The sequence below is a fragment of the Oxyura jamaicensis genome, chromosome 4 (assembly GCF_011077185.1).
Source record: "Oxyura jamaicensis isolate SHBP4307 breed ruddy duck chromosome 4, BPBGC_Ojam_1.0, whole genome shotgun sequence".
Taxonomy (NCBI): Eukaryota; Metazoa; Chordata; class Aves; order Anseriformes; family Anatidae; genus Oxyura; species Oxyura jamaicensis.
Window position 1 is genome coordinate 16,516,990 of NC_048896.1, and position 26,429 is coordinate 16,543,418.

The window sequence follows — 26,429 nt, forward strand, 5'->3', positions numbered from 1 at the left end:
AGTTATCGCTGGCATTTAAAACATTTTTAGCTAACTTGAGATGCAAAGACTCTGCACTGCATTTCTCACGGAGGTATACAAAAATACGGGAAACGTGAAAGCAAACATCCACTTGAATGTCAAAACGTTCGTTGCAGGATGCTCAAAGTGCTTTTCGTGCTAAGTTATCACCTACAAACACGGCAATATGACATTGGAGAGGTGAATCGGCTTGGGGGTACGAAGAGGCTGGTTGCTTAAAACTGGGCTCGTCTTTCCTTCCCGGATTTGACACTTTAGATTTTTAGAGCTAACGTATCCTTTGAGATGAGCCTCAGAAGCTAACGTCTCACTCTGCCATACATTCAGTACAAAATGAATTAAAAGATCAGTACGCACACTGAAGGTCATATAAATATCTACAGAGACTGGAAACAATTTTATACTGGAAAAAAAAAAAAAAAAGGAAAGATTAAACCTAAAAGAACACGAACGTGCCACTGGGACATTGCTGCCGAAGAGTGAACCAACCCCACCACCCAAGAGGATTTAATTTAGGATCCCATGCCCTGCCAAATACCCATCACAGCCTCGACATCATCATCAACCACTGCAGATCAGCACGACAAGAGGGTTCCTTTGAACTCTTGGCCGCGAACCGCCCGTGCGTGCCCAAGCGCCAAAGACGGGAAGTTTGGAAGCCGGAGCGCTGCAGAGCGAACCGGCCGGCCTCGGGCAGCGCGCGAAGCAATCCCCTCGGAGGTGAGGGAGGGCAGCCTGCAAACGTCCCCCCCAGCACCGCCCCGCGCTCGGTGGAGACAAAGCTGGTGGCCACTGAATGCCGGCACGCAGACCGTTACGGCGAGATAATGCATGCACACAGCATGCACTCCGCACTCGAACTGTTTATCAGATTGTAACAGCACTGCGGCATCCAGGAGCGTGGATGTGCTGTTTTGTTCACATTTTAATGTGCCATCTTGCAGTAGATGCTTGCACAGCAGAGTAAATACAGTCTCTATATATACCCTGCGTGGGCGTCAGGGGTTATTTCTGACTGTCTTCATTACACTTCATTGCCAATTTAAATGCAAAAAAAAAATAAAACCCTCAACAATTCTCCGAGTGATTTCAGGCCGGTTTTTTTAATTATTTCCAGGACCTTTTCATTATGCAATTTCAAATTCTTATTGAAAGCTCTTCCTCTTACAAAGTTATCCTTGATGCAAGTCGAGCAAACCAGACGCGCTAAACCTTCTCCCCCTTCCTCCTTTGTTAATAAACACACATGAATAACATTCGCGATGTTTAGCCTCAAGAACAGCTTAATAATAATGCCGCATCTTGCTTTATATGGAGGGAGCTACAAAGGAAACTCAGAGGCTTAATAGGTACAAATACTGCGCTTCAATTGCAATAAATAAATAGTGCTGAACTGTAGAAACGTACCGACAGCAGCAACCTGAAAGATGTGGGTTCTGGTAACCCTCAAGCTAAAGCCGATTAGGTTTTGTTACATCGGTCCTTTGTGTATTTTTGTGCTGCTATACCAGTTAAATTGACCTCTACAGGAGCAGGCGCAGCTTTCATTGTTTAATGGCTTCACGTTTTAAACCTAACTTAGGATGCTCCGGCGTAAAAAATAAGCCCAGACCCGCTCTCGCCTTGCACACGCGCCGTACCTACCTGCGCACTGACACCAGCGCCGCTGCCACCCGAGCAGCTCCTCTACAGCAGCACAAGGGTGAGAATGAGCCCAGCAAACAGGGCCCCGGCCTGCCACCAACGACAGCCTCAGAGATGGATGGATGGATGGATGGAAGCACTCGCCGCGAGATCTGCATGTGTGAAGACGCCCGTATTTGCTGAGCGCTGCCTGACCGCAGGGAAATGCCGGGAAGTAGCCAAAGGGAAGTTTTAGCCAAGTTCTAGGCATGCATGTTTTTTTTTTCGGGAGCTCCTAGGAAGCAGGATTAGTCAGTCTGGCTACAGGCCATAAAGCATAATTACTTATGTGAAATATGTTTAAATATGTAACTACAGTTGCTAATAGGAGAGCCCAGCACCGTCGCTACGACGGGATTCCATGGACCAGCAGCTCAGACACGGTCACAAAGCTGAAGATCGTTCCCAGAGGAATCGCCTTCTCTTCAAAAAGAGCCTTCCGAAATGAAACGCAGGCAGGCACCGACGAGGAAGGAGGGCAAAACGGTGCGGGTTTTGGAACATGTGGTGTATCCGAGGAGATCGTTTGGGTACTGCAAGGAGAAAGGCGGCAGGGATCTGTTCACGCAGCAACAGCCCTCATCCTTCCTCCAGGAGATCCGGCAGCCAGCGGAAGGCAAACTTCCACTGGAGACACGCGAAAGCCGGAGCTGAAACCCCTGGAAAACTTGGGAGACACTGCTGAGCAGTAACAAACCTTCAAGATATTAAAATAAAAGAGTGGTGCATTAAGCGATGTGGTAAACGCAGTTTGTCATTTAGCACTGTGAATCTATGGATTTTAATGACAGGGTCTCATTTACATCTAACAATCAGTGTACGAGAACATTTCTTGGAAACTGGGGATATTTTCTTGTCTCAGTAGGAATATATAGAAATTTCTTCTTGATTAACAATGGAGTGAAGGAGTTCTGCCCTGAAACCTTAGGCCCTTGGTTTCTCTCAAGCTGGATGACTATCAACATACCGAAGTGCAATCCTGAAAAGGAAAGCTCTCAGAAATTCAGTTGTTTGTAAGAATTACGCATTTAACAATTCTTCGGCAAGAATAACATTACAAGCCACCTTACATTTTATTGCTCATTTATACTACACATCTGCTTTAAAGAAAAAAAAAAACAACAGAGCATTAACAACGTGTCTTGTTCTAAATGGTACGTTTTGGATGTGACTTTGAAATGCACTTACAGCAACTCTGGAGCATAAATCCCACTGATACTCCATGCTATGTGTGCCCTTAATGCCTGTAGCCATTACTGAAAATCTCATTCTTTCCCAGAGCTTTGGAATTATTCCAGAGGTCATACTCGTAGAAAGAAATGGCAAGTGTCAGAAGGTATTTTATATTTTCCAGCAGTGCTACGCAGCTTTAGGACCACAATCAGGAATACTAAACTCGTGTATTTAAAACCGTAACGGGGAGTTTAGGAAGAAGGGAAAGACTCGGGTCAAATTAAGCCAGCAAATTTGGGGGATAAGGTTAATCTTTGTTGCATACAGGCTGGCAAAAAAGGGATTCTTTTAATTCTCCTGGCTCCTGGGGCTAGCTGCATTTCCCAGGGACTCCACCACCAGCGGCCCTGCTCTGGCACCTACGTACCCAAAACATCTTCTCCCACTCAGACAAGAACAACCAGCACGTCAGGCTTTAGTTAAGGCTGAACTAAACAGTTTAACTAGACCAAATGAAACGTCTGGTTTTTGGCAAATCCTAGCCAGCTTTCCTCAGGGGGAGGAAACCCCAACCACTGCCTCCCGGATAGATGCTTCTGCCGTCGTCCTACGCTGCTCAAGCACGCGCCGAGTCCCCTGGGTGGATGTGGTTGGCTTCCTCGTCTGCCATCTCAGGTGGGAGAGGAACAGGTTAACCTCTGAGCAGCTGCGGGGAAGCCGGCTGAATCGCGAGTCAGGGCGAGCACGTGAGCCTTTCTGCTGGGTTCACTGACCTCTGCGATGCTCATCGCCCTCGCCCTGACGTCCCGGGGAGCCGAGCACCTACAGCACCTTTGCAAAATCGGGCCACCGGCCTCCTGCTCTCGCTTCTACCTTCTGTGAAAAGGGGATTCAGAGATTTGTTAAAGGACCTTGCTAGCACCTAACAGGGCCACAGCCCTTGCTTTTACAGACAACGGGCAGAAAGTTGATGAATAGCCAGAGCGTTTGGCACTGGTGGGGGGTTACGCAGACATTTCATGTTTCTGTGGTAAATTTCTACAGTTCACAAAAAAGAATTTTTATGCAGCGAAGCACACGGGAGATTGTTCCTGGCAGACTTGGAAGTGGTACTGTTATTTCGTCATTAACAAGAGAGAGAAGACTAGAAAGCTTCCAGAACACAAAGTAAAACTCATGCTCCAAACATCTGCTTATAAATTGCTTACAATCAAGCTTTTTACAAAGCCTTATCGTTTTTATTCCCTCCTGCCCCCTTTCATACCACCACTTTCGGCTCGCCCGTTTCACTTCTGGCACGTTGGTGCACGCTCACTGGTTTGACTGCGGATTTGCTTGAACGACCGACAAACTCCGGGTAGCTGCGTAAGGAGAGCAGGGCCACGCGGCACGTTACAGCGAGCAGTTCCAGGGCTGTGCTCTGCAGAGGGGCGCTGCCAGCAGCACCGCAGCCCTGCCGGAGCTTTGTCACCTTCCCTGCTCCCCGGCCACGGCCGGCACCGCGCCAGCTCCCGCGTCCCCGCTCCCCATCACCATCTGTGCGTGGGGGACGGCCTCGGTGCCAGGAGCGCGGAGGCTACGAGGCAGGGGAAGCCAGAGAGACAGGCAAACAGTGCCCGGGCTTCCCTGCCAGGATGGACCCCGAACAGACACACCCGGGCTCTACTGGTAAAAGAAGAGATGACCAGGCTGGGCTCACAGGGAGGAAACTGCGACGGGCCTTGGGTGACTGCTGCTAGCATCACTCTGCCCTAAAAGCACCTAAAAAGCCCTAAAAGCCAGTGCAGCGCTTGGCTCGCCAGGTGCCTGGACCCATACCACAATCCTCGAGGCGTCGCCACCACGGAGCGTCCCAGACTCCAGCCCAGTTTCCTTTTCCAGTCACCTACAAAGAGAGATGGGCGCGTTCCCCCCGCACCTCCATCCCTGGCACATCTGAAAGGCGCCGCTGGACCAGCATCCATGGCAAGAAGAAAGGGAGTGCTCCCGCAGCCCTGACGGGCTGGGACCCGCTAGGGAGTCCCTAACCAGGAACCAAGCACGCGCCCCGAACCCCCACCAACTTGCACATCTCTTAAAGCTGCTGATCCAGCACTCGGGGAGCCGCGCGGCATTTCCATACGGCCTTGAATCCTCCTCTTACAGCACGTTCTTGGATGTGCCCGAGGCACAGGCTGAGACTCCCCAGAGAAGGCACCTGAGTGGTCGAATCGGGACCTTGAACAGACTCACGGTAAATACCCTCGCTTAATCCTTAATTAGGTTCCACCTTTTTAACGTCAGGCTTCGATAATCAGCTCAGGAGAAGCCGCAGAAGCAGATGCCAGGCCGCTAAGGACCCCTCCACGCACAACCACGCCGCAGCCACATCGCCCTGCTAGCACCCCGGGGGGAGGCAGCCACACCAGCCTTAGGGCAACTACGTGAGCAGAGCCCGGAGCACACCCCATAACCAACCCATGCTGCTCACCGCAACCCTAAGGCAGCACGGAAGGAGCCACCCTCACCAGAACACCACCTACCCCCGTGCACAAAGCCAGCTGGCTGCAGACTCCTTCCCTGAGCTAGCGAAGCACGCGTCGCGTCTCCTCCACGCCTCACGCACCTGCCCTGCAGGCCCAGAGCTTTGGCAGAAGGGACCCGAGAGCAGCCCACCAACCCTCCGGGTCTTCAGCGTCTTCCGAAGGCACGCCATTCGCACCTTTAATAAAACTTGCAAGGTTTTTCATCTCCACAGCTGTTAATTAGGGTAGGTGGAAACCAGACTAAGGATTAAAGAGGGGTTTCAACAGCCAGGGAAGCCTTCGGTAAGCCACCGCGACTTCTACGTACGGACAAGGAGAGCAGCGGGGCGAGAAACCCCCCCCTTCGTGTTGGCTTTTTGTGTTTGCTCCCTGTAGTCGTCTGCGGATGGACGAAACATCCATCTGGGATGGATGGGAATCAGCAAAGGCTGAAATTTTAACTCCGCACCTGAGCTTTGAACAGCAATTTTTAAAAACTCTCCCATAATATTTTGCCTTAGTAAAAGCCAAACAAAATTTCTTAGATGCGTAAAATTTGCAACCACTAAGAACAAAAGCTTTTAGAATAAAAAAAGAAAGAAAGAAAACATTCATCATGATTTAGGGCTAAATCTTCTAAACATTTAATTATGCTACTAAGTACCCTGCGACTGCATTTGCTGCTCTGATGGAGCCTGCCAGCAACCCAAGAGCAACTTCAACCCAAGTTGGCCACTGAATTTGTGACCTCGTCCCGCTCGAGGCCACTTCCAAGCCCGCTGTCCTGGTGTCATCATCCCCACGCCTCCCCACAGGCACTTGTGGACCGGTCCAGAGCCGTGAGACTTCCCGTTAAATTCTGCAGTAAGGGACAGTAATTCTGGGGACTACAAGCTAATGGAGGATGGAAACCCCGTCAACAATTGACACGGAGCTCCCATCAGGCGGCAGGCCGCCGTACTGCTGCTGACCCGTCAGCATCTACCCTCGGATCTCACGTTGTTCATGTCAGCTCAACTGTAAGTATCTTGTATGCATTTATCCGAAGCCCCTGTCCACTGAGCATCCACGAAGCTGCCTCTACATCCCTGCCCTTACCGTAATTAAGGCTTGTTGCTAACACCAGTCGCTCTCAGCCTGCGAAGGCAAACGGGAAGATTTAAGTGAAACAACCCGATTTTTTGTTTGATTCCAGTACGAGGCCTGTTTTCTGTTCCTGCAAAATACAAACGCTGGATAGCCCTGGATATCTAAGGCCATCGTGTTCTCAAGGTAAATGTGGAAAAAAAGCCCAAAGAAGTAACTCTGGGGTTTTGAAAAGATGTCAAGAATTCGACAGGAGATTTTGCCAGCCTCGAATGAAAATCCTGAAGATGGTTATTGGAAACGCACAGAAACAGTGAACGACAAGAATCAGCAGTTCCTTTTATCCTACCGTCTGTGCCTACACATAAGAAATCATCCACCTAACCAACTTCAAATAGTTCCTCTTTCCAGCATGCACTGCAGGAAAAACAAAGCTGCCTTTGCGGAGATGAACCCCTGCGCCCCGAGGCAGCAGACCTCGCAGACCCCGTGATACCTGGAGCCTTCTCCTTAACCCAAGTCCCGTCCAAACCAACCGCGAAGGAACCTGCACAAACCAACGCATCCAGAATGACTTTGTTCTGTACAACATACCCCGAGTCCAGCAAATACAAATTTAAACCCCCAAAATGACCGCCGTATAAAACGTAGCGTTCTGGTTTTTCCCCTGAAGCGCTGTAAAATCCAAGGCCGCCTGTCGAACAGCGTTACCCAACCCGGTCAAATGCTTTCTTTGCTCTGTGACCAAGACAAAGCCTTGTTCCCGTCTCTTCACCCCAGCGCACTGGGTGCAGCAGTGTGGCGTATCCCCAGGTGACACGGAGGCTACTTGCGCGCGATCGAGGCTGGCGGACGTTTCGGTATTCGCTGCCACGACAGCCGCCTCTCACGCTGCCGCTTTAGCGCCTTTGCGTGGTTAAAAGGAAGCGCACGCATCGGGTCCACAGGCATCCAGATCCGCTCTTTGATACGCTTCGTTCGTTTGTTAGCGGTTTGATGCACACTGCCCAGAAGATAACTCGTGTTATTTTTTAAAAGAAAGGAACTGCACTTTTTTCTTCCTCAAGAAGTCCCTAACACCTTTGGGCAGATGGATAGCCAGTTCTGGACCCTGTATCGTCCAGCAGTCCTGAACAACACGCTTGCCTTTCATGCATCACCATCTTGTAACGCAACAAATTTCACTTGAACTACCTTCTTCCGTGCACCACGACACGTATGTTGCAAGACAGAAACTCTGACATCAAAATAAATAGTTCAGCTACCTTATGGCCTGGAAAACACGCTTCCTATGGCAGACTCGGGGATATTCTTATCTTAGTGTACTGAGAATAACGCTGGGAGGAATGCCGTGTAACCCTACAGGCAGCACGCAGAGGACCACGGACAGAGGCGTGAGAGCCGACAGCCACAGTCCTCACGTTGCCAGGGGGAAACGCAGTGAATAAAATGAGAAACTCTAACCTGAATTAAGATTCTACCTCAAACGACCGCAGAGGAGGTTTTGAAGGTGGACCCCAAACACCCAATAATCAGATTTTTTTTTTTGTTAAAAAAAAAAAGAACCACCTAACATTATTTACTAAAGAATATCACGATTGTTTGTAATGCTTGTATTGCCACGTGCTTGATTTTTTTGAATTCTTCCCTGATTGAAAGCTGCCTCTCTTTGCTTCTGAGCTAATGGCGTTTGCCAAGCTTCCTTTCCATCCTTTAGCATCGCAGTTCCCGCTTCCATGCAGACACTGCTGGAAGAGCTCTTGTTCTCCTTCCCTTCTCACCCTCCCCGACAGACACGGCTGGACACGTGAACCAACCCAACCGCTCGTCCCCTTCCCACCAGGGAATGCCCCAGGGCACGTGTGCAGCTGTATTTCTAACTCCTAGCACTCCGCCGGCAGCGCTCTCCTGGCCCGGTCCCCTCGGCAGATGGAAAGGTGCCCACACCTAGGAGCTTGGCCTGACAACCCTAAAGCTGCCAACACCGCTTCCCCATACTGTCCACAGATGCTCGCAGCCTCCTCGGGAAGGAAAACCCATGTTTTGGATAAAGCACGGTCTCTCCTCTGCAGGATACGGCTCTTTGCATGTATCTGCTAACAACAGCGCTGTATTTCTCCACCCCCTCCCCGGGTTTCTCCTTTTTGTCAAACTCTCCAGCATTTGTTCTGGATCTAATTAAGGTCCCTTATCACCATGGCGAGAGGGGGGCAAGGTCTAACAAAACAGCATTAATGAACTGATTGTTTTCACCGGGCACACACGGCACTACAAGCCCTAAGACTGGAACACATCTACGCTTGGAAAAAAAAGTCAAGTGAAGCTTGCGTTGCTTACATTTTCACAAGAGTTTAACCAGAAGCCCATGTAAAATGGGGTTAATCCACCAGCACCCAAGAACTGATTTTAACGGGAGATTTATGGTGGTTGGGACAGCCAGCTTCATCCTTTTTCCTCCCCTGAGCATATGCAGAAGTCTTGCGTCTACCATCCGACTCTTCTTCGAAGAGATGAGCTTCCCATAAACTTCATTAGTTCGATGCCGTTTTTATAGGTAATTCAGAACGTCTTCCCACCTTTCTGGGTTATTAAATCTATTAACATCCCAGGATATCGTTATGTAAGTACTGCTCATCTCCATTATGCAGCAGAATTAGAAGAGAGCTGTTAGAACCGAGTTTCGTCTCATCCTCTCCGTGAACTCGGGCACCAGAAGCAAACTAACCCGCATGGGATGCGGCTTTGATACTGAAGAGAGCAACAAGGCGAGGAGAAGAGGAGGAGACCAAGCCCACGAGGAAGGGAAGGCTTACACATGTTTCAGGCGAGTGCTGGGAGGAAGGTAGGGTGTTTTCTTGCCCTACGAGCACGAATTCTGCACTCCGCCTTCCATTTGTCTCCTTCATCTCTCCTTGCATTTTCAATCCAACTTCCAGTCGCATCTGAGCTTTTTAATACCACCTACAGTCAACCTAGACCAACCCTCGGAAGGATCCCCTCCAAGAAATGTCTAGCTTAAACGCTTACAGAAACCGTCCTTCAGATTTCTACTCCCTCTTAGTTTTGGTTCAACTGGCTCCCCAGATGCTTTTTGAAGAAACTGCTAAAACAGGTCATTTTTTGACAGGAAACCAGTCCTGGCCAACAGTAATCTTCAGAAAGATCTCTCCACCTTTTACTGGAATAGAAAGCTTCAGAAGAATAGCGCGAGCCTTTTAATTAAGTATGATAGCTCCTCTGTGTCATATAAAAGGGAAGAAAGAAAGTTCTACGTGCAAAACTTTGAAAAACTGCCTCATTTTTTCAGCACTCGAGGAGTATGCAAACTGAAACGTGCAGGGTACGCTTACCTTGCTGGCTGGCCCAACAGGCTTCAGCTGAGGCCGCATCGGAGCCACGTGCCCCTAAAGGGGATGCCAGCAGCCACTGCCCCGTCTCAGTAACAGAGCGAAGGACAGCATCTCTTTTCCCTAAAGCTCTTCTCGCTGCTCCAGGCCCACCCCTCCTGCCAGCCCCTTTGCTTCTCAGCTTTCCCTAGAGACGCAGCCAACGTTGTAGGTGCTGAAGGATCCTCCCCAGCCAAACCAAGGTTAGATAGGTGTAACGGGGCATCCCCACAGGTCCGTCCCAAGGCACGAGGGACCGCAAGCAAGGCAGCAACCGCGGCACCGGCATAGGGCTTTCTGCCTCCTGTTCTTATTTTGTGTCGTAATCAAAATTTGAGGCTCAGAAATTGGACAAAATAGGTTTTAAAAAACACGTCTGTAAAAAGAACACTGAAAATATGAGGAGTCAACCCTAGCAAGAGAGGAAATCTTTTTTCTAGAACTAGAGAAGTGTTTTTAAAGCAGTGGTTGTTGCAACGATCAGCACCAAGACCCTTGGACTCCTTCAACACACACCACATGCTTCAACTGATTTTCATGACGCTCCAGGGAAGCAAACACCTCCGTATTAACAATCCCATTGCACAAGCGGGGCGAGCAGGGCAGAAAAACGGCGTCAGCACCCTACGCCCACTAGGGAAACGGCGCGTGTGAGTACTGGTGTGAGGACTGAGCTCGGGCTTGCTTAGCTCCTTGGCTCAGACCACTACACGACACCTGCCTTGCATTTTCAGCGCACACCGACCTACGTTCACTGCTTCAGAGCGTGGCTTCGGATCCGTCTTCTGTCCCTCCTGTTAGTTACATGCGCAGCCTGCCCGGTCATCCTGCCCTCTGAACGATCACGCATTTCCCAGTGTAAATGGGCTCCTCTGCTGCACACCCGGCCGAGCATTAAACGCCGCTAATGACGCTCGTCATGGGCTGGTTGTTCTCTCGTCCTCTCTGCAGGAGAGGAGCACGTGCGCCGGTTGGGATGGTTTTTAATAAATACGTGTTTGCTCTCGGGGTGGCACAACAAGACCACAACCAACGCGTGACTGATACAGACACAAACAGTGCATGCTGCTACGCGCCCACGCCAGGTACCCAAGGTAAAGAAATGGTCCTGGCACCCAAACCAGAGCCGGTCTGGGACCTGTTAACATGACATGGGACCCCGCACCGCTGTCACACGCATACCGACCTCCATGAGAAGGGGCACGGCACCGCCCAAGGACTGCGGCAGCGGGGCTCAGCACCGGGACGGGGATGGCCATGAAAATCAGAAGGCCGCTCATCTACCAAGCAGTGACATTTTTCAGATCGAGTTCTCCCCGAATGCAAACCTACTTGAGTCGACGAACGCCACGCAATTATAACTCAGGCCTCTTGGCTTTGTTTAGCCAATGTAATTTGAATTCCAGGAGTCCTTTGCTTGCAGAGACGCTGCATATACGTTCCGAAAACAAACACAATATAACATGAAGGCAGTACCCAGGTTTGTGATGAGCATTGCTTGTCCCTGTCAACCAGCTGCGCTGAAGAATAACACTTAGGATGGATCACATTGCCCACCAACTATGACCGCAGCCTTCCCGTCTCCAAAAGCCACGTGTTTCTCCAATTAATTGCTCAGAACTAATTGTCAGATGTAATTTTCAACCAGCAATTTCTTCCTGCCTTCCTCCTCCTTAATACATTCCTTTCACACGCGTTCCCTGCAGCACCTGACCCGCAATCTTCCTCCTTCCTCACGCTCATGCATTATGTCCTAGACCTAATCTCTCCTTGCAGCTTCTGAGCAGAGCTCTTCCAGGCAGCTGACATTTAAATAACTTCTGTATTGACTTTCCTCTGCTGTACCTCGAGCCCTCCTTGTTTTCCTTGTGTTCATATTCCAATTCAGCTCCGCACAGCTATTGCGGAGGATATTGGAACGCAGCTTGACTGATAATCAATAAATACCTTTACCCTGCAGTTCCTCGGATGCAAGGCACAGGAGGAGATTCCCCTCTCCTCGCATGCATACTAGCTATTTTGGATGAAATTATAAGGGCGGAAGAAGGTTCTTCCCCAACCTGGTTTCAGACGCCGCTAAGCCCGTGAACTTTCCTTTAACTCGCATTAAACTGATACAACTTTTAATTAAAAAAGTAATTTTGAAAAATTGCTTGTGCGGTGCGTAAGGTGATGTTCAGACAGCATCACTGATCCCCAGAGTTCTGCAGCCTTGAGTTTAATAAACTGAATTTTCAAAAGTAAACACAGCTTGCATCAAGCACAAGCCCTTCTATTCCAGGCCAGCCTTCCTCGCGCACCCCTCCGCAGCGGGCAGAGGCGGCTTGCACCGTGGGGGTTCGGCCCGAGGGGTGCTGCCAGGGTGCTCAGCCCTCACCACTGCCCGCCGCCTCCATCCCGCGGGGATGCCGAGAAGCAGGAATTCACACCCGCGAGCACGTAACCCTGCCACCACGCTGGGTTGGCACGCTCCAGCCTTCGGTGGCTGTGGTTTGGTGTTCATTTTGCCTCGTGCTTTATCTCCCGCAGCAGGCGATCTAGCAGAGACTCATCTCCGACGCGTCAGGAGTTGGGACGTCAAGGCTGACATCCCACCGTCCTGTGCACGAGGCTCTGCAGCCCCTCGGCCGCCGGCGAGCGCCTCCGCACCACCAGGACAGGCGAGCCTCAGAAAGCAAACACGTCGAGAAGCAGCACGCACTGCGCTGATCCGAAACAGCAGGCATTTGCTTGGTAAGTCAATGTTATTAAATATAAATACAGCGTTTACCACTTTGCTTACTCGCATTGCTGCTACTGAAAAGCTTCCAAGGTCATCAGAAACGCCAGCCGGGGATGGTGGCGTTACCCCCTCTTGCCTCCACCAGGACTTTGTAGGGTTGCACGTGACTTCTGCCTGCCAGCACAACCCCGCACAGTTCCTCACGTATTTCTTCAAAGAAAGCAGCTTCAAAGGTTTTGTTGTCCAGTGCAGTAGGACGCATGCTTTAACGCTCAGCAACGCCCAGTGACGCATTTCATTCCCGTGTCCCTCAGCTCTAAGCGCTACTTCTGCTTACCCAGTGAGGCTGAGCTTTGCCAACGCCTTACTTCATTAAACGGACGTTCGGATGTGGTCTCGCTTCCGCAAGGTACTTAAGCATCTGCCCAAACACGATGTGTGCAAATACTTCAGTGAGGTCTGATTTTAGGCTATCTGGCAACACAGACAACAAACTCCAGAAGATACAACACTACTTCTTTATCTGAAGAGCTCTACTCTGCAGCTCAGCCTTTCAGAGCTGTGCTAGTTTCAGCTGTAACAAGCTCTTCACACTTTTTGTAACTAATGGGCTCCACATATTCATCTCCAAAGAGATAAATTCCCTTCCTCCCTTTCCCTTTTAAATAAGCCAGGCAACATTACAAAAAATAACATCTGTGCCACAGTTATGCAAGAAGCAGCATGATCACCATTAAGCTGCGCACTACAAAAATAGCTGATTTTTTTTAATGAATAAAGGTTCACCTTTAAGCCTTGGGATCGGGGAGGTTTTCAGTGCCACCTCTGCTCCTTGCTTAAACTACCTGCTCTGCTGCCCCTCCTCGTTGCCGTTGTGATGGGGAGCCGGAACACAGGTGGTACGAACAGCACGGCCCGACTGATTTGGGCTGGAAAGGGCTGAAACACGCGGTGAGAAGAGGAAGAATCCCCAAAGTGTTGTTAGGACGTGTATACGTTTCATTGGGGTATGCAAACGGCATTATATATTTTCTCGCAACGCTTAGCAAGCCTTCTCTTCTCATAAATATAGGTCAGCAGAGCTAAACTCTGTTTTTGCCTCAACTCCCACTTTAAATGCATAAAGAATTAGATTTTTAGGGAGCAGAATGAAAGAAATGGTCTATTTCATGCTATTATGTACCCAGCCAAGGATCCCAAAGGGTTTGTTTGGGCTTTAAAAACAAAACAAAAAACCCTTGGCATTTGTCAGACTAAAACCACTTTTCTTTGGTCTTTGCACAGCCACCCTTCCCAGATTTGAATAAATAACATCAAACAAATTCCCCTGAATTCCATTAGCACGGCACGCGCAGAACGTGCTGAAGGACACAGAGCAAGGCGGGGGCACGTCCGCTGCCAGAGGAGGAAGGGGAGCACCCTGCAGCACCCCACGTCCCACCGCGTGCGACCCAATACCGCGCGTCCTTAAATCCTCCTCCTCCCCACCACCGCACCCGCTGCTCCCTGGCTCTCCTGGCTGCTGAGGACCAGGCTCGGATGCCCCAAGGTGATGGGAGGAAGGACAGATGTTGCTAACGGGGGGGGGAAAACCTGATGGGGGGACTGGGATAGCATCTGAAATCTCTAATTCCATCCCTCCCTCCTACGTGACGGTAACCACCAAAGAGCCAACACGGCTGTCAACTCGCCGCCCGAGGGGCAAACCCAGGCCCGATGGCCGCGAAGCACCGGGTCCTAGACCCGCGTGGCTATTAGCCCGGTGCCCTACGCGTGCACAACCCCCAAACCAAAGGTAAGCTCACACTGCCAGCTCGCGCTGCCTGACGGAGCGATGAATTCTGAGCCAACCCACGCAAGGCCATCAGAAAATCCACCCTTTGAAAGCTGAGACCTCCTGTGAACGCAGCGGGCTGCCCAGCCTGCTGCTGCCGTGCAGGAAGGCTGGCGTTCCAGCAGCTACGACGAGGAAAGGGCCGGCTCAAACGGAGAAGGAACGCGGGGAAGGCATTAGTTCAAATTAAAGAAAGAAGCCGGCACAATAAACACAGACGCTTTTGCTGCAGTACCGGCTCCCCATCAGATGACGAGCTACCCAGACAAATACGACAATCAAGTCAGGGGAGGTTACTGGGTTAGGACAAACCACGCTTTCCGCAGGAGGTTTCAGCTGAAGGTTTCTCCGCATCTGCCGTGCCCCACGCAGCTCCCCTGCCCCAGCTGAACTCGCAGACGCCGAGGTCAGCCACGGTCCCAAACGCGCCCCGATCCCAGCGCCGCTCGTCAGCCCGCTGCGCTCTCGCAGCGACGTCGAGCTGATGAATCTCAAAGCCGATGCATCCCCCCCACCCACCAGGGGTCCGGGACGAGGTGATGCTGCTGTAGTGGATGTCCTCGGACAGACATAAGCAAACCGCAGGAAATTACGGCGAGTCGCTCCCTGCAGAGGCGGCGGGGTCACGAAGCTCGGGGTTGGCTTGTTTGCTTTAATAGGAACTGAAAAATCGCGGTCAGCGCCGGGCTTTCCCTTTTCACCTTCCCGAAAATTCCACCCCCCGCCCCCCCCCCCATGCTGAAGGCACCTCATGTCTGAAAAAGGTGGTTTTCCTTCAGAAAAGCATTCGTAGCTAAGAACAAGCCCTCTCCCCACCAGTCCCGTTCACAGACCCAAGACGAACCCAAATTATCCCACACCCTGCAGGGGGAACACGGTAACGCCCGGTCCGCAGAGCGCAGGCAGAGCCTGGGTCTGCAGCCAAGGAGTGGGAAACTGGGGCCGGCGCAACGGATGGGAAAGAACTATTTTTTTTTTTTTAATACATATACAAAAAAACTTAATAGTTTCAGCTAAAATACTAAAAATTAAAGAAGAGCTTCAGTGGCACTTCTGAGGAATTAAAAAAAAAAAAAAAAAAGGCTTTGGAAGCTTTAGATTTGAAGCTTCACAAGCTTCTTATGAAAAATGCAAGCTTTGAACAACTTCTGAAGATTTAATGTTCTTACTTTGGGCTCTCCTACTGCCAACGAACTATGGATGCTGTAACTAATAAAAAATAATTAATGTCAATAAACAGGCTTTTCAGAAAGCCTCAGCTTCTCCTCTCCATCAAAGACTCGAGCCATTCATCGGCACGTTACGCTGGAAACAAAATCCGTGGGGCCCCCATCTTCTCTATGCCCGGTTCTTCCGCCCTAAGACTCGCCATCAAAGCCTCTCCTGGCTACTTGTAAGCGCAAGGAAATGAATCGAGACTTGTTTTTCTCAGCACCCAGCTCCAGAGGCAACCCCCCCAGCCCTAGAAAGGGTAAGGGTGTTTCGGGGAGGCGTTAGAAGCGGCTCCGTGCACGAATCAAGCCGGAGCAGTGCCAGGCCTCGTGGTCCGGCGTACCACGGTCACACCAAAGGGCAAGAGCAGGAAAGCTGGGCAAGAAGATCAACCCGAAACCTCTAGTGCCACATCCACCCATGCTCTGAAGGCACTGCACAAACAAAATGTATTAAAAAAAGAGAGAGAGGGAGAGAGAGAAATACAGGATCGGTGAAAGGAAGCAATTAGGCAGCAGAATTTTCTATCACGGGAGGCTATCGAGACGAGAGCTTGGATAAATTGGGCATTTTGTAATAAAAAAGAGTTCCCAGAGCTTTGTTAAAACCACACAGGACTGCGGGGGTGAGCCCAGGCCGCCGGGCACCAACCACCTCCTGCACCCGGCAGGGTGGGAAAGAAACCAAGCCCCCGGCCCCGCGCTCACCCTGCCTGAGAGGGATGCCGGAACGGCTCCTGTATACAAGAAACCCTCCAGATTTAAAGTTTTCACACGAGCTAACAAACGCCAGGGATGAAAGAAATCCCAGGATGAAAGATCTCCATGACACCTGCTTTGAATAAAAAGGCACCGCCGCAAAAAATATCAGAGACCTGCCGGTCTGGAGCCTTTGCTCCGTGCCGTTCCCCAGCCGTCACCGTGGGAGAGATGCGCACAAAAGCAGCGTTACACAGACGACACGCTACTCCCCGCAAGCCAGGGCTGTGAAACCCATAATGCCCACGCTTGGGCACGACGGCGGGGTGGTTGATCCCAAATCTGTGCAGCCTTCAGGCCAAATCCGTGCCCAGCACATGGATGCTTACACCAAGCGACTGCCTCTGGTGTTCCCAACCTCGCCGCTCGGCTCCCAGCACCGGGACGCAGCCGCTACGGGACGCCCACGCCACGAGGGCACGCAGGAGCCTTCACCGAACGCACTCGGTTTTACACCACACGCCTTGTCTGCTCGCCGGGATGCCCAGGTAGCGATGATAAAGCCAACGCAAACTGCGCTAGCAGGACACAAAGACCAGGAAAAAAAACGGCACAACCCTCACCCAGGTGAGGAGGCAGGGTCTGGCACGTCACAGGTGGATTGCATCGAGGTTCTTTTGCTCCCAACTCTCCAAATATCTTCCTGTGAACGCCCCTCAGAGAGCGAAAAGTGCTGTTACCGAGAGGCAACAGCGAATTCTGCTGCATTTGATGCTCGCTCCACCTGCCTCGCCAGGCCAAGCACAAAGCCGGCGACCGCGGCGTCCACGCGGGACTCGGGAGAAGCCTGGAGCACGCGCCGCTCTCCTCCCCGAGGAAAAGAGGATTTCCCAACATTGCCCGTGACAGGGCAGAAACTTTAAGGGGACCATTCGCTGGGGAAATCAGCGCGGCTGGCATGGAGCTGTTATTGCTCCGACCACGACGGGCAAGGTGGGTTATCTGAGAGGCGCTGCTGCCCTGCCCGCCGGTGATCGCGTCCTACACCTGGGCTGCCGGCCCGAGCCGCGCTCCTTTGTCTGGCCATACTTCCTCCCCAGGCCTCCTCCCGCTTTTGCAAACTCGTCCAAGTCTTTCCACCACAGAAAGGGAGAAGATACGCCAAAAACATCCACGAGGCATCACCCCCTCAGAGGGAGGACCCCACCAAAACACCGCCCTGCGCAGCCGCGCTCGCCGACAACCACCCGGCCACAATTCTCTCCCCTTTTTTTTTTTATCCCCCCCGATCCAAAAGACTTCTCCCTGACCATCTGCAAGGGGAGACGGAGCTCTACTCCAAAAGACAGCAAGCCAAAAAAAAAAAAAAAAAAAAAGGAAAAAAGACGAAAACACCCAAAGGCCCCCTCCCCCTGCCCCTCGTTCTGCTTCAGGGGGCGCGGGGCCGCGGGCCGGCGGCTCCCCTTCGCTGCCCGCCTTTCATTTCTGCTGAGCGCTCGGACTGGCTCCCTTTATTCGCAGCCGGATACGCGCTTTCAAAGATACTGTACCACTGTGTAGGCCGACCGGGGGACTCTCTTTTCTTCCCTTAGTTAGAGCTTTGGGGGAAAATAATTATTCACCAGCACCGCCGTCGCGAACGGAGGGAGCCGAATCAATGCAGCTTTGTACGGGCCGCCGCCAGCGCCGGGCACCCGCAGGCACTGCCCAAGGCCCGCGGCACCGCTCCGCCCTGCGCCCACCCTGCCCGCGGGCTTCACGCGCTCGGGCAGCGACATCCGAAAGCACCCGGCCGGGCTTTAGCCCCTTGAAAGGAAAAATTAATCATCATCATCATAATAATAATAGCAGCAATAACCGTCATAGCGTAAAGCGGTGGTGCAGGGCAGGTTTATTCGCCGAACAGGTTGATTTACGTAGCGGACTCGAGGCGCATCCCAACCTACTACGGGCTTACATAATTGCCACCCATCCGTTTCTCAGCTCTGCTCCTTTTGTCAAATATTTATTCCCCAGAAGTGGCTCGCCGGAGACCGCCCGCTGCAGCCCCGTACCTGCAGGGCGCCCGGTGCCAGGCGGCAGCTGGGGGCTGCCTTTGTGCTTGGGGGGGCCCGGGGGGGAGCGGGAGGGGAAGGTTTGGTGTTTGTTTTTTTTTATGTTGTTGTTTTTTTTTTTTCTCCGTAATTTCTGCGGTGCTCACTGCGAGCCGGCGGCCTGGGGGGCTGGGGATGGAAAGGAAGGGATGGGAAATGGAAAGGAGGGAAGGGAAAGGAGGGGAAAGGGAAAGGAAAGGGATGGGGAAGGAAGGGAAGGGAAAGGAGGGGATGGGGAAAGGAGGGGATGGGGAAAGGAGGGGAAAGGAAAGGAAGGGATGGGGAAGGGAAACGAGGGGATGGGAAGGGAAGGGAAGGGAAGGGGCCGGCCGGGCAGCTCGCCGCCCGGCCAGATGGCTCATTATCCTCCCGGCAGCCGCATTCAGGAGGGCTGGCAGACAATGAGGCGGGTTTCATCCTGCCCCCCGCTGCCCCCTTCCCCTTCCCCCCGCGCCGGGGGCCGCTCCCCGGCCCTCCCTTCCCCGCAGGCCCCGCGCAGTGCGGGCAGGCCGCGGCGGCGGCGCCCCCGGCCCCCTCCTTCCTCCCCCTCCGCCCTCCTCCTCCCCCTCGGGGGGCTCTCCCCCTCCTCGCCCCCCACTCCCACCCCCACCCCGGGACTCACCTCAGCGCCGGGCCCGCGAGGGAGGAGGAGGAGGCGGCGGCGGCTCCTCAGGGCCCGGCGGCGGCCGCGTCCCCCCCCGCCGCCCCTCTCAGCGCCGCTCCATGCGCGCAGGTGGAGGCGCCCGCCCCTTCCCTCCCCCTCCCTCCCCACCCTTCCCCTCCCCGCTCGGCCGCCGCCATTGTTCCCCCGGCCGCGGGGCCGCGCGGCGCGTCCCCGCGGCCCCTCACGGAGGGCTCGGGAGCGCGCGTGGCGGGCGGGGTAGGGCAGGGCGGGCCACGGCCGGGCCGGGGCGGCCTCACCTGGTGCTGTCGGTGCCGCCGCCGCCGCCTCCTCCGGGCCCCGCTGCAGCCGCCGGGGCCCCGCCGGGGAGGGGCAGCATCGCCGCCCGCCACCGCTCCGCACCGCGGCGGGGCCGCTGTGGAGAGGGAGAGGAGGGAGGAGAGGGAGGGAAGGAGGGAGAGGGAGGGAGGGACCCGGCCCCGCCGCACCCCCCCTCCCACCCCCCCCCCCACGCCCCCCCCCCCCCGGAGGGGGGGGGGGGGGGGGGGGGGAGGGGGGGGGCCCCCCCCCAGCGGGGGGGGGGGAGAAAGTTTGGGCTGCCGATGGTAAAGCCCCGGCCCCCCCCGGCAGGCAGGGGAGGGGAAAGTTAAAGGTGATGAAGCCCCTGGGGAGATGAAGCGAGTTTTAAGCGCGGCTACGGGTAAGGGAGACGGGTGTGAGCCCGCCGGGCGCTGGGACGGGGATGTAAGCACCTCTGGTAGGAGCAGGCAGCTGTGGCTAACGCAAAATGCTGCTTTTCCACCTAGGAAACAGGCCAAAACGTTGCTTCAGGTTTCAGTCACACGGGATAACGTTCAGGTGATCCCATAACAGGCTCCAGGTGATCCCGCTCTGCTCTCCTGAGGTCCCCTCCGCCCTGGGATTCTCCCCGGGAAAAGACCAAGCAGCGGAGCCCTGGCTCCCAGGAGCTGGGGCGCACACGCAGGGGTGAAGCAGAAACAGTGCAGCTCCCCGCGCTCGGCCCCCTTCACCCCAACGCAGCCCCACAGCCCGAGCAACAAACCCCACTTGTTCCTCACTAGCAGCGGTGCCCGTTTGCTTCTACAAATACAGGGCTTGTTCCTGCTGCTCCTACTCAAAGCTCTGTGGTCCAGAGTAGAAGAGGTGAGCGGTGAGCGATGGGACCAGGGCAAGGGAGCAAGCCCTAAGCCAAGCAGCAGCAGCACCCTGTCCTCCCCGCAGTCAGGGTTCTCCCCTCCAGCATCAGCCCGGTGCTGTGGAAGGTGCAGAGGTCAGCCCCTGCAGCATTGCACATCTCTACCCTAATACCATATTTAATTTCAGCCCGTGTTATTTTCTTGACAGAAAGATTAAAGTGATATAAGTGAGTAATTAGGGTCAGGTGAGACAGTGACGTGCATCTGGCAGCACTCAGTAAAATAAACACACTTCAGATGGTGTTCATCACCTGCTTGGCACATTTCAAAATACAAGGAGCTGGGGGCAGGTTTTGCCCTCAGCCACACCTGGGGCAGTTACCTTCAGAAACACCCCCAAAGGCACCCCCAGTGCCAGGATGAGGGTGGCTGGAAGCACTGGGGCACTGACATGCACCCACCAGACCTCCCCAGCTCCTCCCGAGGGCTTTGGGGAGAGCCTTTGTGGAGATGGAAAGATACGTTCAATTAAACAAGCATCGCACCTGGATCCAGTTTAGAAGACAACAACAACAGGTATTTAAGCACCTTCCTTTATCGAGAACACAAACATAAAGCTTGCTCAAAGGTTATCCTTGTAGCTGCGGCACAGTATGGCACAGCATAACATCCTTAGTTTCCTGCACGCTACTCGTTTAGGGTACTTCGTTTACAGCACTACCACAATATCCGTCCGTCAGCAGCACAGAATTCTGCACAGCATCTTGGGCAATCTTAAAAATTAACAGTCTGTGCACCGTGATCTTTTTATGTACTGCCACAAACACATGCAAAGCGCACTGGCTCGACGGAAGTGCAGCTACCCACCTCGGCTGGTGGATATTAAATTTCCAGGCTGTCAAATAGGAGACTTGCAGGTCTAAGAACAAGGTGCTAAGGAAACTCCTTTTGGCAGGAAGAGATCAACAAAACCCTGAGCGAGGAGAGATTGCAATGCCATCCGCCGCCTCGCTCTGCCCTGCCGCACACCCTCATTGCTCTCCTGACCTCCCCAGTACAGTGCAGCTGCAACGTGCATCGCAATCATTCACTACAACCTGTAAGACGGAGCAGATCAGACATTTACATCTGTCCCATCCTCCCAGCTGTCTTCAAACAAAATCCTTGTGCCCAGGCATGTACGTATGCCTTCAGCCAACGCCTGCTCGTCTGCCTGCTAGGAAGCAGGAGTTGGAGTCCATGGTAGCAGAACCCCGATTATGGTAACGGGCCAGCTTCACACAAGAGAGCCACAGCTTCTCCCCCGTGCGTGACCCACACGCCTGGTGGGGATCTGGAAGGAAGGAGAGAACGTGGGAGGGTGCGAACAGAGCGGAGAAGACGTGCTGCACCAGACCTACTCGTGCTGGGCGAGACAGCCCTAACACCGCGGCGCTTCCCGAACCCCGTGGAGGCCCCCTGCACCGCGTGGTGCCCACCACATCTGACAGACCCTAATGCTGCCAGCACCGCAAAGCAAGGCGGCTGAGAGGTCTGTTATCCTCAATTGTCTGAAAAAGTTCTGTTTTGGGGATGGAGGCAGGGAACTGCCTGATGAGGAGACAACACCAGACCTCCATCTACAAACTGCTGCACGAAGGAATGATTTTTGTGCCATTACGAGCAGAAAAGCGATTGGAACTGGAGGCACTCCGTGCAGCGGGGGGCTTCGATTCAGGCAGGCGAGGGAGTCACCCCGTCTCCTCCTTTCCCTGGTCCTGATGTGTGATTCAAACCTGACTGTGTGCTGTGGGAAACGATTCTGAGCCTGCAAACACTGATTCACTCGTACTGAGGCTGAAGCAATTCCTGAAGAACAAAGCTGAGATTATGAACCACCAGATACCGAGTTTCTCCTTGACTGCCACACCTGGCAAGCCTTAGAGCTTTATCAAAAAGCTCTGAAATGCTGCCCTAAGCAGCCTCTCTCATTATGAACTCCACCAGTCGCACACAGCCTCCCCCAACACTGCCCAGTCTTTTTGCATACCCCTTCCAGTGTGCTGTCTAAGGGGAGCTGGAGAAACGTGTTGCTATTTACTCCGTGCCTTCTCTTCGCCCTGACTGGGGACATTTCAGAAACACCAAGAAAAAGGAAACTCAAGGCTGCTGCTGACCTCTCCGGGCAAGGCAAATTTCTGCTGTGCGTGACAGAACTGTGGAAGGCAAGTGAGGAGGGTCCCAGATTAGGTGTCCAGTCTTCTCCATTCCTTGCTATGCTCCTTGTTCCAGGAGTTAAACCTCTCCACTCCTAAAAAGCAACCCTTCAATGCAGCTCCCATCACAAAGCTAAAAACCACATCCATATTCAAGTCAGAAAGTTCCAGCAGATAAATATCCCGTGGTGGAATACACTAAAACTGTGTTTCTAACAGGCCCAAATTAGTCCACACCCATTTCTCTTTTTTTTTTTTTTCCCCCCCCAAACATCCCTCCTGACACTTCAACTTTAAATTTAAAATCTTTGTTCAGATTGTACATTTATCTTACCAGGCTTCTGTGGCCAAACACCTGATTATTGGTGGCTTCTGAACAGGAGGAAATAAAAGCATACATTTGTGCCTTGGCCAAGATGAATACTCTGCAGACAGAAGGCTCTGTGTTCTTTCACTTCCTTGGCAGGACTAGCAACCTTGGCCATTTTAGGGGAGGCTACTGTATTAGCAGGAAAAGAAAAAAAAAAAAGCACACACACAAAAAACAACCCAGCAACAACAAAAAAGGTTTAAGAAGGGTCTGGTGTATTTGCAGCGAGCCAGAGCACGCTGGCTAGACAAAAAAATAAAAAAAGCTAGAAAAAAAGCACACTGATCACAAAAATCTGGAGAAGGATCGGGATAAGTACAAGGAAAAAAACAAGATGAAGGAAAGAGGGAATAACTCTGAATGCTCAGTAACACTGAACAACAGTTTGAGACAGCACAACCAACTGCAGCAGCAGAGCTGTTGATCAGTTTGGCTCTTGGATAGCCCCCAAGCTGAAACCCCCAGTTCCACATCACCACCAGGGAGCCAGTCTCTTCTGCACTCCTACATCCTTTAGCCACTGATGAAGGAACGGACGATAACGAGATATAGTGGACAGAAGTTGGCTCCTCTGGCTTGAAGCTTCTGGATTTCTGCGCAGAATTTCTGCTCGTGCACCAAGCCCAACACACCCTGTGCTCACTGAACCTACTGCTCAGGCATCGATCCTTGTGCCAGCACGTCTGGAAAGAATCAGGCTTGCTGGGGATTCACAATGGATTTGATCTACTCAGAGGCAGTAAATCTAGTGAACCCGATGATGCGGGTCGCCTCTGCTACGTGTGCTAGACCAATGAACTGCAGATAGGCAGTAGATGCTCCTGGATATTCCACGGGCCAAACCTGGCCACTGCTTTGGCCAAGCTGCCACGCATCTAAAAATCCTGGATGAGCACAGCAGAGTTGAAAGAGCTGGCGAGAATTCTTTGCCAACAGATGGAAACTCAAATTTTATTTAGCCTTGTCATCTTTCATGTTATGCTGTCGTCTCTGTTTGGGGTGGGCTGCATGGAAACAGAAGTTAAGTCCTGTTCATTTCTGTTGGAGTTGTCACTTATAGTATTCTAATAAATATTTGATTTCTTTAGGAAGCACTAAGCTCCCTGTGCCTGGAGGCACCTTATACTTCATGCTCTGGCTTCAAGTGTAGAGGATGTTCCAGTAGTGATTGGATTCTTAGCAGCAGAGCTCACGAAAATGGTTGCTCTTCTTGCAGACAGCAGCGGTGCAACATGGCCACAGAGGTCTTGCCATCCCAGTTGCTGCTTGGCCCATCTACAACTGCAAATCCAACCCAAGAGAAACATGTAAAAGTGAATTCATCTTTCCAGCAAGTGTTCTCTAAAATGAATATTCCTGAAGACGCTTCCTTCCTCTGAACCTAAACATCCTTCAATTGTTTTCCTGAAACACCGAAGGCTTAAGTTCCACCAGTCACCTTGCACCTCATCTTTGCATCAGCATAGAGAATCACTGAACTTAGCTCTCACCTCATTTTAAGCCCCGTCTAATTATGAAACTTAACTACAGGCAAGCAACAGTTTTGCTGAATGCGCAAGTCTCATTATATTTTGATGTGGGGAGACAGGAGGAAAAACTGACTTAAAAAAAAATATTCAAGCATTTATAAAGGATTTGAGTGATGCCTAAAAGATCGAGCCCTCTCCAATATATTTAAATTCAGAAGGCTTTTTCTTGTGCATCTTGGATGCATCTACATCTACCTGAACTGAAAGGTATAAATCCTGGTAGGTTGCGTGCTTATTTTTCTTCAGGACTGTAGTTTGTGAACTACAAGAACAGCAGTTTCATTAGCATGCATTAACCAGTGACTTGCGTATTACCGCTGCCGTCTCCAATCAAGGAATCATTTATGGAAAACAAGGGCACAGGGAACAAGATGCTTTGGCAGCTTTAAGATTATACGCCCAAAGCTTTATACCCCTCTGTCTTATATTTTTATGTTAAAGTATCATGAGATATTACCATATTTTTCATTATTATTTGTGGCACTAAATACTGCAGCGCACAGTGCCAGATGGCTAATATTCAGAATAAAAATAATGCAAGGCCAATCTTAGAAAGACTCAATGAGAATGCGACAGCATGTATTCATCCTACTTTCCTAATGCGCACAGCTAAAATATTAACAGACTTAAAATCTGTTTTTTTCCAATTTGGAAGAATAGCGTATTAGAGAACTATACGTATGCATATATAAACAAGCAAGCATGTATAAGAATTTACATGTCTTTCAATCTCATTTGTGTGTTTCAAGGATCTTAACACAATACGTAAGCACATCTTCTTTCACCCTTTGTAAGGTTATTTTGCCCAGTAAGGAAAACCAAATAGTTTTGAAATACATTAGTAATATAAGCAAAAACCTTTTCCCAGAGACTGTTATTGGTACTTTTTTTTTTTTTTTTTAATATATAAACAGCTTGAGTCCTAAACTTAACCAGATGGAAACGTGCCTACAAAGAGTTGGATCCAATTCAGAAGAGACTGACAGCCAATAGATGAGCCAATTTAGACCATCGTATGCCAAAAATGGTCAATCATGTTATCTTATGTGTGACTCTACCCTGGCAGATGCCAACTCTATCCAAATGACTTTAAGCATCTTTTTGGAAGACAGGATTATTTTACACACACTTAAAAACATCATAATAATGCTTGATTCTTCTGGAAATATTCCACTTAGTTTCAGCGTTTTCACAAGAGATTTTTATTAATTTATTTTAAGGATATATATATATATATTTATTTTTTTAGACAGCCTCCTAGCAGAAAAAAAATGCTTTCCAATCCAACAAAGACCGATTAAAACACTAAACTGCAGTTCAGTGAGAGTCCCCTATTTATTTTAATATGAACAAAAGGAAAGGCTTACACCTGTACAAACCGTTTTAGCTTCTCTCTCCAGGCAAGACATTTACTTTTCAAAACAGAAAACCAAAAGTATAGATTGTGTGCTTCACGTTACCCTCATTATCTCCCCCCAAAATAAAGACTAAAGTTAAAATTAAAGGACATTTTTATAGTGAAAGTTTTGTTTTTTGTTTTTTTGTTTTTTGTAACTCAATGTCTTAGGGAATTATTAGTATTTTTACCTTCTAAGAAAGAATATTGAAGGTATGCTGCTAATCTGCCTCAGACTGCAACAGGAAAGGATCTCTTCCTCTGTCTCCACTGTAACATTTACATTCCCCCTCTAGGGAATGGAGTGCTTGTGTGCTTACTTTTTTCCTCTCCTTCTTGTACCTAATTTAAATAAAAATAGTAAAAGGGGGAAAAAAGACTTATTCAGTCATTAGCCTGTTCTAACGACACAGGACAGTTCAATTAATCCTCCAATGCATCACATAACCTGTATTTAAGCCCTGTATCTGCTTTCAGCTTGGTCTCTGTTTCAATTCAGTCTGATTTTTGGCTTCCCGCTAAAGCCCTAGGAGGTCTCGGGTGATGAGATTTCCATCCATTAGATGGAAAGCTACAGAAACCAGTGTAAACACTTAGTAGATCATCTTCTTTCTCAGGACACTTTGCAAGGCCACATTTAAAAAGATTAATGTCTTCAAATCTATTGTTTCCCCAGAGAACAATGCAAGCTTTTCCTCCAAAGAGGAGGGCAGCCCTTCTGCTAGATAGCTTGTAGTTTGGGTGTCTT

General features: G+C 51.1%; 1 protein-coding gene across 1 annotated transcript in view; it reads right to left on the reverse strand.

Annotated features, from left to right (window-relative positions):
- The window catches only part of NEXMIF (neurite extension and migration factor), a 136,492-nt gene extending 117,348 nt beyond the window's left edge, over positions 1 to 19,144 (reverse strand). Inside the window, exon 1 of the mRNA XM_035325144.1 lies at positions 19,035 to 19,144. The gene's annotated coding sequence lies outside the window, so the exon portion shown is untranslated. The remainder of the gene's footprint in view (positions 1 to 19,034) is intronic.
- Positions 19,145 to 26,429: the final 7,285 nt, after the last annotated feature.